The sequence below is a fragment of the Ovis canadensis genome, chromosome 15, assembly GCF_042477335.2.
Source record: "Ovis canadensis isolate MfBH-ARS-UI-01 breed Bighorn chromosome 15, ARS-UI_OviCan_v2, whole genome shotgun sequence".
Taxonomy (NCBI): domain Eukaryota; kingdom Metazoa; phylum Chordata; class Mammalia; order Artiodactyla; family Bovidae; genus Ovis; species Ovis canadensis.
The window spans coordinates 60,030,394-60,047,155 of NC_091259.1; the positions used below are offsets into that span (position 1 = coordinate 60,030,394).

The 16,762-nt window shown below is 38.3% G+C and overlaps 1 protein-coding gene across 5 annotated transcripts in view; it reads right to left on the reverse strand.

Moving 5' to 3' along the window:
- Nucleotides 1-16,762, reverse strand: part of FAM168A (family with sequence similarity 168 member A) — a 206,907-nt gene that overhangs the window by 139,464 nt on the left and 50,681 nt on the right. For 2 of the 5 annotated variants that reach the window (XM_069553036.1, XM_069553038.1), the window contains exon 1: nt 12,241-12,293. The exons of the other annotated variants lie outside the window; for them this stretch is intronic. The gene's annotated coding sequence lies outside the window, so the exon portion shown is untranslated. Of the gene's footprint in view, nt 1-12,240; nt 12,294-16,762 lie in introns of those variants that run through there. 5 annotated transcript variants of the gene reach the window in all.

Here is a 16,762-nt window from a genome sequence, read left to right on the forward strand (position 1 = left end):
CTCTACCTAAGGAAAATGAAAACATATAACATATATCCACACAAAAATTTCAGATACAAATGTTCACAGCAGCATTATTTGCAACAGCTGAGAAGCATTAGCTGATGAATAGACAAATAAACTGATCAATTTATTAATTTAAATTAAATTTATTTATTTATGTTTATATATTTATATAATGTTTATATATTTATATAATATTTATATATTAAATTAATTTATATTAAGTTTATTAATTTATTGATTTAATTTAACATTAACTGATGAATAGATAAATATCCATATACTGGGATACTCCGCGATAAAAAGGAATGAAGTATGGATACATGAGACAACATGGATGAACCCTGAAAACATTACAATGCTTAAATGAATGAAGTCTGGTCATAAAAAGCCAAATATTTTATGGTAACATTTATATGGAATATCCAGACTAGCCAAGCCTACTGTAGAAGACCGATTAGTGTTTGCCTAGGGCTGTGGAGATGGGATAAGTGTGGGGTGACTGCTAAAGGGTATATGTTTCTCTGTGGGATAATGAAAATGTTCTAAAATTGACTGTGATGATGGCTGCACAATTTCATGAATAAAAAGGCACTGAGCTGTATGTTTCAAATGGGTGAAATGTATGGCATGTGGATTATAGCTCAATAAAGCTGTTATTAAAAAACTTTAAAAATGTAATCTGGGGGTTGTTTCAGGTTCCATTTATCAACATTCTTACTATTCACAATAAAATGAACACTTATTGAAAGCCAGATAACTCCTTCTTTACTCAACACAACCAAAAAGCCCATGAGATAGGAGTTGTCACCTCACCCATTTTGCAGTTCATAAAAATTAAATGAATTAAGATCCAATATTTTGGACACCTGATGTGAAGTGCCGACTCATTGGAAAAGACCCTGAGGCTGGGAAAGATAGAAGGCAGGAGAAGGGGATGATAGAGGATGAGATGGTTGGATGGCATCACCAACTCAAAGGACATGAATTTGAGCAAGCTCCAGGAGTTGGTGAAGGATAGGAAAGCCTGGCGTGCTGCAGCAATGAGGTCACAAAGAGTCGGACACAACTGAGCAACTGAACAACAATAACAAGATCTAGAGAGAGAATTATCAACAACCTGAGATATGCAGATGATAACACTTTAATGGCAAAAAGTGAAGAGGAACTAAAAAGCCTCTTGATGAAGGTGAAAGAGGAGGGTGAAAAAGCTGGCTTAAAATTCAACATTCAGAAAATGAAGATCATGGCATCTGCTCCTATCACTTCATGCCAAATAGATGAGGAAAATGTGGAAACACTGTCAAATTTCATTTTCTTGGGCTCCAAAATTACTGGGGACATTGACTACAGCCACTAAATTAAAAGATGCTTGCTTCTTGGAAGAAGAGCTATGACCAACGTACACAGCATATTAAAAAGCAGAAACATAACTTTGCTGACAAAGGTCTGTATAGTCTAAGCTATGGTTCTTCCAGTAGTCATGTATTGATGATAGTTGGACCATAAAGAAGGTTGAGTGCCCAAGAATTGATGCTTTCAAACTGTAGTGCTGGAGAAGACTCTTGAGAGTCCCTTGGACTACAACCAGTTAACCCTAAAGGAGATCAACTTTGAATATTCATTGGAAGGACTGGGCTAAAGCTGAAGCTCTAATACTTTGGCCACCTGATGTGAAGAGTTGACTCACTGGAAAAGACCCTGATGCTGGGAAAGATTGAGAGCAAGAGAAGGGGACAACAGAGGATGAGATGGTTGGATGGCAATACTGACTCAATGGACATGAGTTTGAGCAAACTCCAGGACATAAAGAAGGACTGGGAAGCCTGTCATGCTTCGTAGTGATGCTTCCTAAAGCCCACTTGACTTCGCATTCCAGGATGTCTGGCTCTAGGTAAGTGATCACATCATCATGGTTATCTGGGTCATGAAGATCTTCTTTGGACAGTTCTTCTGTGTATTCTTGCCACCTCTTCTTAATATCTTTTGTTTCTGTTAGGTCCATACCATTTCTGTCCTTTATTGTGCCCGTCTTTGCATGAAAAGTTCCCTTGGTATCTCTAATTTTATTGAAGAGATCTTTAGTCTCTCCCATTCTATTGTTTTCCTCTATTTCTCTGCATTGATCACTGAGGAAGGATTTATCTCTCCTTACTATTCTTTGGAACTCCGCATTCAAATGGGTATATCTCTCCTTTTCTCCTTTTCCTTCTCTTCTTTTCTCAGCTATTTGTAAGGCCTTGTCAGACAACCATTTTGCCTTTTTGCATTTCTTTTTCTCGGGGATGGTCTTGATCACTGCCTCCTGTACAATGTCATGAACCTCTGTGCATAGTTCTTCAGGTACTCTATCAGATATAACTGAAGTATAATTAAGACCTGGCTGTAGCACTTATTCATAAAGGCCATAAATTAATAAGCTAAGGACTAAGAGATCATAAGAAAAGATTTAAAATCACCCTTTAACAGAATGATTATCAAAATTGTATACCATAAAATCTAATATCTCTACATTTAACTATTTGGTCAGCAGTGCTACGCTTCATGAAAACAGAGTTGGCTGGATCTGATTTCCAAGGTCACCAAAGTGGGGAAAAAGAAAGAGGGAAAGACAAAAAGAAAAGTCCACAGCATCCCCGAGCAAGCCAATGAAAAGTTATTAGCACTTCAAAAGGATTTGCAGCTGACCTTGATGATTCCCAAACAAGACATCTTAATAACATTACTAAAAAGCACTTATTAAAAAGCTAGCTGTAACAAGGAAGTTTTTTGGGGTGTTGGAACTATTCGGTACCTTGACTGCGGTAGTGGTTACACAAACCTATGATTACATTATGACACAAAAAGATCAAAATATTAAGATAAAAGTAGAATTTAATAAAAACCACATATTTTTTAAAATAAGATTTTATATATCAAAAGACATTATCAACAGAGTAAAAAAGGCAACCTATAAAATGGAAGAAAATCTTTGCAAATCATATATTGATAAGGGATTAAAATCCAGAACATATAGGTAACTCCTAAAACTCACAACAAGAAAAACCTGATTCAAAAATGGGCAAAGAATCTGAAGAGACATTTTTCCGAAGGAGATATACAAGTGGTCAACAAGCACTGAAAAGATTCTCAATATTACTGATCATTCAGTTCAGTTGCTCAGTCGTGTCTGACTCTTTGCAACCCCATGGATGGCAGCACACCAGGCCTCCCTGTCCATCACCAACTCCCGGAGTTCATCCAAACCCATGTCCATTGAGTCAGTGATGCCACCCAACCATCTCATCCTCTGTCGTCCCCTTTTCCTTCTGCCCTCAATCACTGATCATTAGGGAAACGCAAATGAAAACCACAATGAGATACTATCGCACACTCATTAGGATGCCTATTACCAAAAAGACACACACACACACAGAAAATCACAAGTGTTGGTGACACTGTGGAGAAATTGGAATTATCATGCACTATTAGTGGGAATATAAAATGGTACTGCTGCTGTGGAAAACACTATAATGTTTTCTCAAAAAATTAAACACAGAATTACATATGACCTAGCAGTTCCACTTCTGGGTTTATACTCAAATAAAATAAAAGCAGGGTCTCAGAGAGATGTTTGTACATCTGTGTTCATAGTGGCATTATTCATAATAGCTAAGAACTCAAGTATTCATCAATGGTGAAGGGATAAGCCAAATTTGGCATATGTTTGTATATATACACATACATACACATACACACACACAATTATTCAGCCTTAAAAAGAAAGGAAATTCTGACATACGGTATAACATGGATGAACCTCGAGGACATTATGCTAACTCAAAGAAGCCAGTCACAAAAAACAAATACTGTATGATTCCACTTAAATGAGGCACTTCGAGTAGTCAAAATCACAGAGATAGGAAACAGAATGGTGGTTGCCAGGAGTTGGGGGATGGGTCCCTGGGGGGGTCAATAGGTATAATGTTTCAGTCTTGCAAGATGAAAGAGTTCTGGAGACGGATGGTGGGAAGATTGTATAAGAATACCAATGTGCTTAATATCACTGAACTGTATACTTAAAAATGGTTAAGATGATAAATTTTATGACATGTATTTTTTGCCACAACTTATAAGTAAATAAGCAAGCTGGCACATATGGTAGTCTTACCTCAAGTAAAATGTAATAGTTAATGTTTGTAAGTGCTTACTGTAAGTGAGCACATTATTTCACCTGACCCTGACCATAATCCCAAATATTATGACCTCTCTTTCACAAATGAGAAGGCTAAGACAAGCAAAGTCAACCCAATTGCTCAAGATCATATAGTTATTAGGTTGGTGCAAAAGTAATTGCGGTTTTAAACTGCTGAACTTTGCTTTTTGATACTGGAATACATTCTTAAATAAATGTGGTTATGTTATCCATCATTTTAATGAGCATTTCTTACTTTATGTCTTTTTTTTTTTTTTTGCTAATGACTTGTTACTTGCTGCTCATTTTAGATTTATTTTTAAACTAGGTAAATGATGTTAGGACAAAAAGCAAATTTGAGTGATTTTCTTGTTCAAGTTCAAAATGGGTAGTAAAGCAGTGGAGACAACTTGCAACATCAACAATGCATTTGACCCAGGAACTGCTAATGAACATACAGTGCAGTGGTGGTTCAAGAAGTTTTGCAAAGGAGATGACAGCCCTGAAGCTGAGCACAGTGACTGGCCATCATAGTTGACAATGACCAACTGGGAGGATCATCGAAGCTGATCCTCTTAGAACTACAAAAGAAGTTGCCCAAGTACTCAATGTCAACCATTCTACAGTTGTTTGACATCTGAAGCAAATTAGAAAGATGACAAAGCTCGATAAGTCAGTGTCTCATGAGCTGACTGAAAATTTTTTTAAAAAATTGTTATTCTGAAGTGTCTTCGCTTATTCTACACCACAACCGACCATTTCTTAATCAGACTGTGATCTGTGACAAAAAGTGAATTTTGTATGATACCAGCAATGACCAGCTCAGTGGCTGGAATAAGAAAAAGCTTCGAAGCACTTCTTTAAAAGCTTCAAAGCAAACTTGCCTCAAAAAAAGGTCATGGTCACTGTTTCGTGGTCTGCTGCTGGTCCGATCCACCACAGCTTTCTGAATCCTACCAAAACTGTTACATCTGAGAAGTATGGTCAGCAAATAATGAAATGCACCAAAAACTGCAATGCCTGTGGCTAGCACTGGTCAACAGAAAGGGCCCACTTCTTCTCCATGACAACTCTTGACAGAACGTAGCATAACCAATGCTTCAAAAGAGGGTAGGATGATTTGAGAGAAAAGCACTGAAACATACACATTACAGTACATAAAACATATAGCCAGTGGGAGCTGGATGTATGACACAGGGAACCCAAAGCCAGCATTCTGTGACAACCTAGAGGGGTGGGATAGGGAGGGAGGTAGGAGGGGGGTTCAAGAGGTGGAGGACATATGTTTACCTGTGGCATAAAAGCTATTACAATATTGTAAAGCAATTATCCTCTAACTAAAAAATTTTAAGTTATACATCACCTTGGAAAAAACAAAATGTTGAACGACTGGACTACAAAGTTTTGCTTCACCGTCACATTCACCTTACCTCTTGCCAACTGACTACCACTTCTTCAAGCACTCAAAATCTTTTTGCAGGGAAAACGCTTCCACAACCAGCAGAAGGCAGAAAATGCTTTTCAAGAGTTCATCGAATCCCGAGGCACGGATTTTTATGCAACAGAAATAAACAAACTTATTTCTCATTGGCAAAAATGTGTTGATTATTATGGTTCCTAATTTGATTAATAAAGATGTGTTTGAGCCTTGTTATAATGATTTAAAAATCATGGTCCGAAACTGCAATTACATTTCCACCAACCTAATAGTTCCCTGAGACTAAATTCAAACTCAGGCAATCTGACTCCAAAGCCAAGGCCCTTAACCACTATACTACAACATAAAATACTATATAAAATATTGCAGATAGAGGTTGACAAAGAAAACCACTCAGGCTAGTCCTGATAATCTAAGCTTTCAATTGAAGAGACCCACATTAGACTGTACAACCAATATAGAAACATTGTAGAAACATCAAAATTATTCTTATAAAAAATAAAATAAAAACATCATTAAATGTAATTGGTTCCTCAATTACAGTAACTCCATGCCCAAAAGCAAAATAATGCAGTTCTATATCATCACAGGCAGGAAACACACACGCGTCTACTAAGACCCCAGTCTCCAGCATCCCAATCTCAATACTGCCTCCAATATCATAGACTCAAGTTCCACCATCCTACTTTGGTGGCATTTTGTACTTTTGAGTAGTTTTCATATTTACTCTGGGCAACAGGCTGTCCCCTTTAGCCCAAGACTCTGCAGAACAAACATCACACTTTGTATCTCCACCCCACAAACATAAGCTAGAACTTAACTCCATTCCCAATACTAAGCAAATCTCCCTTGTTTCTATTTATTTATTCCCTCATATCTCACAGTTTATAAGACTTATGTGCCAGTGCTGATTTATCTGAAAAGTAGAAACTTTAAAAAAGAAAAAGAAGCACAATAAGCCAAACTAAAGTGCCAGCAGCATGAACGGGGGCCTAAGGAGAGCTTGAGGACAGAAGAGAGGGTACATGGAACTAATCTAATTTTCTGCACAATCGGTACTCACTACTCAAGGGAAGACTCCTCAGCCCATGAGTTCCTTTCTCTGATGCTTCTGTCAAATAAACCTAATGCACCAAATAATAAATATACCTGTTAGCTGAACTTATTACACCCTAGGCCACATCTAATTCTCCATGTTGCTTTGTAAAAATATCTTAGTTTTTCCAGGAATTTTAATCCATTCTTTAAACGGAATCCCTGATTAAACAAAGTGACAAGAGGTTCACATTTCAACCAAACTTAACTGAGCACCTACTATATTTCTGAATTAGATTTTTCCACAGGAGGTTTTTCATTTAATCCTAAAAAAGAATCCTTTGACTTAAGCATTACTGGCTGCCACCCCCTTTTTTTTAACCACCAATTAAGACAAGAATCATGCAGTTAAATTTCAAAAATCTCACAACTAAAAAGCAAAGGGGAAAAAAGTAGAGGAGCCAGGATTCAAACACAGACCTTGTATCCCACCTCTCTGAGCCTCAATTTCCTCATCAGCAAAACAGAAATGTTATCTATCTTCAAGACTTGATGGAGGAACTACAGGCAAAGCACTCAGATCAGTGGCTGCTCCTCAACAAATGTTGGGTTTTTTCCCTTTCTTCCTTCATGCTTGAAATGTCTCATTTGTTGGCTTATCTCAAACAAAGAGCAATTTTTAAAGTTTACACTTTATTTTTCTTAGCTCTCTTATTAACTGGGTTTGTCTTGGTCCTCACAAGGATGTTCATAATCCAGGGATGTCTCAGGAGCAGTTCTGGCTCACCTAGCAGCTGGGATGCTCTCAGTAGAGCTCTTTTTGCTCAGAAACTTGCATAAAATATACTTCCTCTCCTCTATTCTCCCTTAGACAAACAGACACATATGCAGGTGGAAAATTTTTTTAAGCCATAATTAGCTTAATTAACATAAAGTGACAGAAATAGAAAAAGCCACAGTGTTCTAGCCAGGCAACAGGCTGCAGGGGAAGCAAGAATTCTCTGGCTGGCAAAGTGAGAGGAGAAACAAGCATCTATTAGGGAGGAAAAGAAGTCACTGCCATGCGGTAGGAACCAGGGAATGTCTAAAATGGATGGTCAGCACCAACCATGGGGACCCTCATCCCTAGTCCTCAGGGTGGGGCAGGTGATTCATCAAACAAAAACTGACACCAGATGAAGGTCTGATTATGAGCTCCTTGAGGGCAGAAATTATATTTACATCTAGATATATTTACACCTATAATTTACATCCCCAGGCATAGAACCTGGCACAGAGAAGCACTCATATTTGAATACATAAATGACTGCATAAATGAATAAAGTCAGATTGAAAGGGTATATCCATCTCACAAGGGAGGGTTCCTATAAGCATCCATGATGCAATCCATGATTCCTCATAAACACTCACACACACAAAAGTATGGTGCATCTGCAAGGCCATCCACCCAAGAGTTCAAGATAACCCACAACTGTTTCTGGGAAAAAAAGAAAGACAGCAAATCCCAAATAAAACCTTCCACTAGCTCCCCACTACCTTCAGAATAAAGACTATACACCTTCATTAGCATGTAAGACCTTTCTGTAAACTGGCTCTTGCCTTTGTTTCCAAATACACCTTTTCAAGAACTTGGAGCACCTGCCAAACAAGAAGCCCGCTGCTCCTTAAATATGACCTGTGTTCCTGCTTCAGCACCCTTGTTGCTGTAGTTTCAGAGAGACTCACCACCACCAAAATTCGGTCTACTTAGGTTCCATCCACATACATGAAACAACTCTAGTTCCATTCAGTTTTACAAAATCTGTTATAATCGTCCCAGACCACAGTGTTCCTCTCCTTTAGACCTGAGGTAGTAATATCCATAGCATTCATCCCATATTCAACAATACCATGTTGTTATCTTTATACAGATGGCATACATCCACATACAGATTAACACAAAAGTATGCTGCGCTTCTCCAATCGATAGCTCTCATAATAGCAATAACATATCTGTCTTACTCTATTGCCAGTGGCTAGAAAACTAGCCTGTATCTAGTAAATGCTCTTGTTCATGTGAAAATTGAACATCTTCCCCTATTTTAAAGTGCAAATGCCAACTAATGTAACATTATATCATTATATAATAAAAGAATTATCAACTTAGCAGCTTTCTCATCAATTTTATATAGTAAGTGCTCTAATAATAATGGCCAGAAATATTTACAAGTTTTTAATCTCCAAACTTCTTTTGGAATCAAAGATAATATTATATTGTATACAGTGAGGTTTCAGGCATAACTATGTTTTTACTGTGCCTTGATTCTTGGAAAACTAGTAAACTGAACGCTCTAAGATAGCGATGACTGTTTAACCTAGCAGGTGCCAATCAAGTATATTCATTCATCTTTTAAGACTCATAAAGGTACGAAACTTTTCTTGAATCCCTCTCCCCACTCCCAGAACTGACAAATCTACTTCTTCCTTTGGGTTCCACTTTACCGCAGATATTACCTGACCCAACCCTAGACAAAGCACTAGATATATTTCTATCATAGCACCTATTACACTTAATTATACTTCCTTACTTATACATCTGTCTACCTACTGGTTCTACCTACCTTCTAGATGTGTGCTTTCCCACACATTAGCTGCATGTATCTTCCTCAATTCAAATTTACATTAACTAAAACTAAATAAAATTTAAAATTCAGTTCCTCAGCCTCACTAGCTACATTTCAAGCACTCAAGAGCAACATATGGCTGGTGACTACCACACTGGACAACCCAGATACAGAGTATTTTCATCACTGCAGAAAGTTCAACTGGACAGGGTTGTGTCTAGATCATGTGTATTTTCTGAGGAACACACAGTCTAGAGGGCAGTTTGGCAGGAGCCCTACCTAATTTATTTCTGTATCACAGCACCTTGCACTTATTAAATTCCCAGTAAATGTCTCTTATGAATGACACTGGATAACAAAGAGCTTGGTCCACCTTTCTTATTATCACAGGCCAATAGAGTCTCTGCTCCATCAGTTCAATGTCCCTTCTAGGGTAGAATCAATATAATTACCCACCATCATCCTAACTTGAGGAAAGAGGTAGGAACCACAATAGCTAGAGACAATCAGAAAGTCTTTGTTCAGTCGCTCTCTCCAAACCAAAGCTCCACTACTGATGAAGAAGAGGGTTTATTTCCTGTTTCAAGTTTGGCATGTAATTAAACTATAGTTGATTCTATAAGGAACTTCTTTCAAATACTGGAAAAATTTCACAACTCAGCAAAATGAAAACAAAGACACTGTTCAAAATTCATCACACTTTTGGTGACAAATTAATATATCCCCTTTATATAAAAATCTAAAATATGCTCTTTGGATTAAAAATAGTCATTTAGCACATTTTCTGAACATCTATTAAGGGTTAGGAGCTAAAGAAAGAGAAATAAATTCTACTGGCAGACAGAAATTTAAATTGTTAATAATACCATGTGCTATATGCTCTATGATAAAGAGAAGTACCAGAAACTATGAAGAACACAAAAGGAGAGGCTCAGAACCCCATGGTGAAATGTGGCATAGGGTGAGGGAATCACAAGGGAGGCTGCTTAGAAATGAGCCCAAGCTACACTCCGAAAGGTTGGGAAATGAAGAATGGGTGAGAGAGTGTCACAAACAGAGACAACAGCATTGATGAAGGTACAGGAATTTAACCTGACAATAAATGTCAAGTAGCTTAGGCTGGCTGAAACAACATGAAAAAGATGACTTGAGGCTAATGAGGCAGACAGAGACCAAACCATGAAAAAGTTCTGCAAGCTAAACTAAGGAGCCTGAATTTTATCCTCAAGGCTATAGGAAACCTCTGAAAGTTTTAATGAAGGAAATAGGAGTGAAAATCTATGTTTAACAAAGCTCACAAAGCAGCAGTATGGAAGATGATCTGGGGGAGGTGAGACAGAAGCAGGGAGACCAGTCAGGAAGTTGCTGCAAAATGTGAAGAGATGGTATATTTTACCACAATCTTTTTTTTTTTTTTTTCCAAAAATGGCAAGAAAAGTGACGAGACAGGGCTCATCTGATGCAAATAGTTTTAAATACAACCTGTTTTAAATGGGTCTCTCCATTAGTCTATGCCTCTCAAAGTTATAACACCATGGTTCAATTTATATAGAACAACTACAAAAGCAACTGTTGAAGTCAGTTACATAAACTACAAAAACTATACTCATTCTTTTTACTCAATAGCCATTCTGAACTTCAAACTAAAACTGAACATTTTTCTCTTTTCTACCACATAACAATCCTGTAAAACCATTTCACCCAGCTGAGCACATCTGTGCAGTGTGCAACAAGTGTGAACAATTTAACAGGAGTTTAATGAAACATTTCCTATCTTTTATTGGAGAAAAATATTTAACAATCTACATGGCAACATCAGGTTGCAAACTGACATTTTTAAATTAGTTTAAAAATATGCACATGCCAATTTAAAATCCCATCTGGTTTCATGGTGCAGCTGTCCTGAATGAATATAACATTTTCAGTTATTAGGCACTTGGCTAAAGCATTCAGAAGTGTCATGTGCCATCAATGAACAGCAAGAGCCACTAGTATGGTACTTAAAAAGTACCTACACAGTCACACTGGTATGAGAGGATTACTTTGTCCTGGAAAGGTGGAGACATGTAGGGAAATGGTAGACACAAACTCACAATTTTAAGGAAGTTATCTTTCAGTTTACCTCCAATTCTCTTAAAAGGCAATAGACTCTGATATCTCTGATCCCATAATTCCTTGGCCTAAAGAGCTTTACCTACCCTCCTGCTTTGAACCAACAAAATCATAAAAACCAAGACTAAAAGTGGGTTCAATTCCAACTCCACTTCTTATAAACTATATGAACTTATTAGCACATTTCTTAATATTCCTGAGACTCTATTTGCTTAGGTACAAAAGATACTCTCCCAAACCTTCAGAGTTGTGGTGAGCATGAAAGAAAATATACATCAGATATTTATGGAACATTTGGTTCATGTGGGCATTCACTAAATGCTAACTATTTTTATACTCTCCTTTGTACCTCACTATAATTTGTAGAGCACAGTAATTATACACCTACCTTAAAAGTTTACTATGACAATTAAATGAATTAACATAGGTCGCGGGCTCAGCACATAGAAGGAAACTGCTGTTTGTTGCTGTCATCATTACTACCAACCCTGAATTACAACTTATTTGCTGTCTTCTTCCCTAATATTTAGCATAAAGCCACAGTAAGTGAGGCTCATTCAGTTGACCAGCTGAATAAATAATGGATGACTAGCTGAATGAATGAATGCAAGGTATCATAGTTCTGTGACAACAAGAACACCTCTCTGAATTTATTACACAATCTTCACAAGCAGCAATTCAAAAAGAATGTAGTGTGTGGGAAAAAAAATTAGAAGTTAACTTGTATAAAAATGAATTAAGATAAACAATTCTTTTCTGTCCAGTAAATAAGTATAGAAATATAAGTCAATGCTGATACTTTCTTTAAAAAGAACAACAACAAAAAAGGATGTATTGTGAATTGACTAATCATACCAAGAATCAATTAATCTTACCAAGCTTTGTGTGGCAAGTATTCTTGTAGGTCTGTCTCACAGATAAAGAACTCTGAAAGAGATTAAAGTTTAAGTACATCATGAGAAATGTTGGGCTGGAAGAAACACAAGCTGGAATCAAGATTGCTGGGAGAAATATCAATAACCTCAGATATGCAGATGACACCACCCTTATGGTAGAGAGTGAAGAGGAGCTAAAAAGCCTCTTGATGAAAGTGAAAGAGGAGAGTGAAAAAGTTGGCTTAAAGCTCAACATTCAGAAAACAAAGATCATGGCATCTGGTCCCATCACTTCATGGCAAATAGATGGGGAAACAGTGGAAACAGTGTCAGACTTTATTTTGGGGGGGGGCTCCAAAATCACTGTAGATGGTGACTGCAGCCATGAAACTGAAAGACGCTTACTCCTTGGAAGGAAAGTTATGACCAACCTAGATAGCATATTCAAAAGCAGAGACATTACTTTGCCGACTAAGGTCCGTCTAGTCAAGGCTATGGTTTTTCCTGTGGTCATGTATGGATGTGAAAGTTGGACTATGAAGAAAGCTGAGCGCCGAAGAATTGATGCTTTTGAACTGTGGTATTGGAGAAGACTCTTGAGGGTCCCTTGGACTGCAAGGAGATCCAACCAGTCCATTCTGAAGGAGATCAACCCTGGGATTTCTTTGGAGGGAATGATGCTAAAGCTGAAACTCCAGTTCTTTGGCCACCTCATGCGAAGAGTTGACTCACTGGAAAAGACTGATGCTGGGAGGGATTGGGGGCAGGAGGAGAAGGGGATGACAGAGGATGAGATGGCTGGATGGCATCACTGACTCGATGGATGTGAGTCTGAGTGAACTCCGGGAGTTGGTGATGACAGGGAGGCCTGGTGTGCTGTGATTCATGGGGTCACAAAGAGTCGGACACAACTGAGTGACTGAACTGAACTGAAGATCACTCAGCTCAGAGAGAAACAAGAGTCTCCTTCTATCTTTAAGAAACTAGTACTAGATGTTTCTTCTAATAGGGCTTCCTTTCTTTCCAGATTTTAAACATTTCTTATGAGACTGGTCAAGTTTTTCAATACTCTATGGTTTCAGGAAGAGACCTCTGCCTGAGTCAGAAGATGCCACTAATGAATGATGGGAGAATGAAGAAGGAATACAAACAAATACAGAGAAAGTCAGTATCTCTTCTTGAGAAAGAAGGAGTAAAAAAACCTGATTTTACTTGACCTGAAAAAAAGACAAACCAAGTAAATCCAAAACTAACAAGAGAATAAAGTCCGACTATGAACAAATGAGGATAGAGGACACTTCAGTTCAGTTCAGTCGCTCAGTCGTGTCCAACTCTTTGTGACCCCATGAATTGCAGCACGCCAGGCCTCCCTGTTCATCACCATCTCCTGGAGTTCACTCATACTCACGTCCATCGAGTCAGTGATGTCATCCAGCCATCTCATCCTCGGTCGTCCCCTTCTCCTCCTGCCCCCAATTCCTCTCAGCATCAGAGTCTTTTCCAATGAGTCAACTCTTCACATGAGGTGGCCAAAGTACTGGAGTTTCAGCTTTAGCATCATTCCCTCCAAAGAAATCCCAGGGTTGATCTCCTTCAGAATGGACTGGTTGGATCTCCTTGCAGTCCAAGCGACTCTCAAGAGTCTTCTCCAACACCACAGTTCAAAAGCATCAATTCTTCGGCGCTCAGCTTTCTTCATAGTCCAACTTTCACATCCATACATGACCACAGGAAAAACCATAGCCTTGACTAGCCAAACCTTAGTCGGCAAAGTAATGTCCCTGCTTTTGAATATACTGTCTAGGTTGGTCATAACTTCTCTTCCAAGGAGTAAGCGTCTTTTAATTTCATGGCTGCAGTCACCATCTGCAGTGATTTTGGAGCCCCCAAAAAATAAAGTCTGACACTGTTTCCACTGTTTCCCCATCTATTTGCCATGAAGTGATGGGACCAGATGCCATGATCTTTGTTTTCTGAATGTTGAGCTTTAAGCCAACTTTTTCACTCTCCTCTTTCACTTTCATCAAGAGGCTTTTTAGCTCCTCTTCACTCTCTACCATAAGGGTGGTGTCATCTGCATATCTGAGGTTACTGATATTTCTCCCGGCAATCTTGATTCCAGCTTGTGTTTCTTCCAGCCCAGCATTTCTCATGATGTACTCTGCATATAAGTTAAATAAGCAGGGTGACAATATACAGCCTTGACGTACTCCTTTTCCTATTTGGAACCAGTCTGTTGGTCCATGTCCAGTTCTAACTATTGCTTCCTGACCTGCATACAGATTTCTCAAGAGGCAGGTTAGGTGGTCTGGTACTCCCATCTCTTTCAGAATTTTCCACAGTTTATTGTGATCCACACAGTCAAGGGCTTTGGCATAGTCAATAAAGCAGAAATAGATGTTTTTCTGGAACTCTCTTGCTTTTTCCATGACCCAGTGGATGTTGGCACTTTGAGCCTGGTTCCTCTGCCTTTTCTAAAACCAGCTTGAACATCAGGGAGTTCACGGTTCACGTATTGCTGAAGCCTGGCTTGGAGAATTTTGAGCATCACTTTACTAGCGTGTGAGATGAGTGCAATTGTGCATTTGAGCATTCTTTTGCATTGCCTTAAGGCATTACGGGGGTTATGGGTACTCATCCCCTCTTGTTCAAAGTATGACTAGGTACAGTCTTGGAGGAGCAGATATTCTTTCATTTAACAAATACTAACTAAGTCCCTGTAATGAACTAGGAGAACAACTTGACAGTACACAGCAAGAACCTAAAAAAAATTTACACCTTTATTCCAATTACTAGATTCCTACGTTTTTATCTGAACAAAGCTATCAAAAATACAAACCAAAATTTACAAAGGTGCTTACCAATGTTACAATATCTAAAAATGGAAAGTAACCTAGATGTCCAACAATAAGATTATGAGTAAATAAATCACATCATGCAATGCTATCAAATAGCATAGTCATAGATGCTGAACAAAAAATCTGACACTAAAAAATGCTTATAACCTAATATTAAATTTAAAAGCACTCCACAAACAGTATATATAATATGATCTTTATATAAAATAGGAAAAAAAACTTTTAAAAAATGCAGAAAATTTTTCAAAGCTAACTTCTACATGGTATGCTATAAGAAGAATACCCTATAGGGAGATGTTGCCAAGTTTTCAAATTTTCCATAATAGGCATTAAAAAGAAAAGAAAAAAAAAGGGTAGAAGAGATTTACAGAAGAAAAGTGAGAATATTAAATACCATCAGGACTGATCAAGATCTTTAGATTCTCTGCTAGGTAAGAAGAATATAAAAGACATATTATATCTATACAAAAGGATTATGTTAATCCTAGTGAGAAATGACACAACTACAAGGGTGAACGAAACACAATGGGAGAGCAATAAAGAGGAAATCCAATCAGATTCCCAGGAGGTCACTTTCATTCCAGAATGTCTGTCAATAGCAAAGTCAAGTTCAGTGAATGAGGTGAGGAATGAAGCTTGATGGCTGGGAGAAAACGGCAGAAATTCAACTAACATCTAGTGCTAAAATCTGTGAGTTTCTTGGTGACATGGAAACCATTAATTATCATACAGTGTTTTAAAGGCCATGACAGAAGCCAGCAACAGAATGTGACAAAATAATCTAGAGAGGGTCTATAAAGGCTTTGTGGAAGACGATTAATTTAAAGGGAAAAGGCATGAACCTGGAGATAGGGAGATCAGTCCAGCAAAAGAGACAGATAGCATTATGATAAAGATGAGTGAAAGGTGGTTAGCACAGAGAAACTGAAAGTGAAGTCGCTCAGTCGTGTCCCACTCTTTGCGACCCCGTGGACTGTAGCCCACCAGGCTCCTCCGTCCATGGGATTCTCCAGGCAAGAATACTGGAATGGGTTCCCATTTCCTTCTCTAGGGGATCTTCCCAACCCAGGGGCCGAACCCAGATCTCCCGCATTGCAGGCAGACACTTTAACCTCTGACCCACCAGAGGAGCAACCAACTCAGCCTCAGGGTTCATAAAGGCCTCGAGAAAGCTGCCAAAGTTGAAACCAAAGGAAAAATTGGTCTTAGGTTTCTGACATTCAAGATGGTTAAGACACCACTGATACAAACTCTGGCCTGACATAACTCTGCAAATCAAAGCACAAGCCCATGCAAGACTTTCAAAGAGGGGCCCAGTCTCATCAGCAGAATTAAGCTCCAAACACTTTGCCCTGTTCACTGCCATTTCTCCAACCTAAAAACAGTGAGCATGAAGACGGTACTCTGTAAGTATTTGGAAAGAAAAAGAGAGGGAGGCTTTCTGTTATATTAAAAAGCAATGGGAAAAAGAGGGGAAGTAATGGGAAATTCACAATAATCAAAAGGTAGAAGCAATCTAGTGTTCATTGACAGATGAATAGATTTTAAAAATGAGATATACATATAACTGAATAATTATTCAGTTATAAAAAGGAAGGACATTCGGACACATGCTACAACATGGATGAACCATGAAGCCATGCTAAGTGAAAGCCACTCACAGA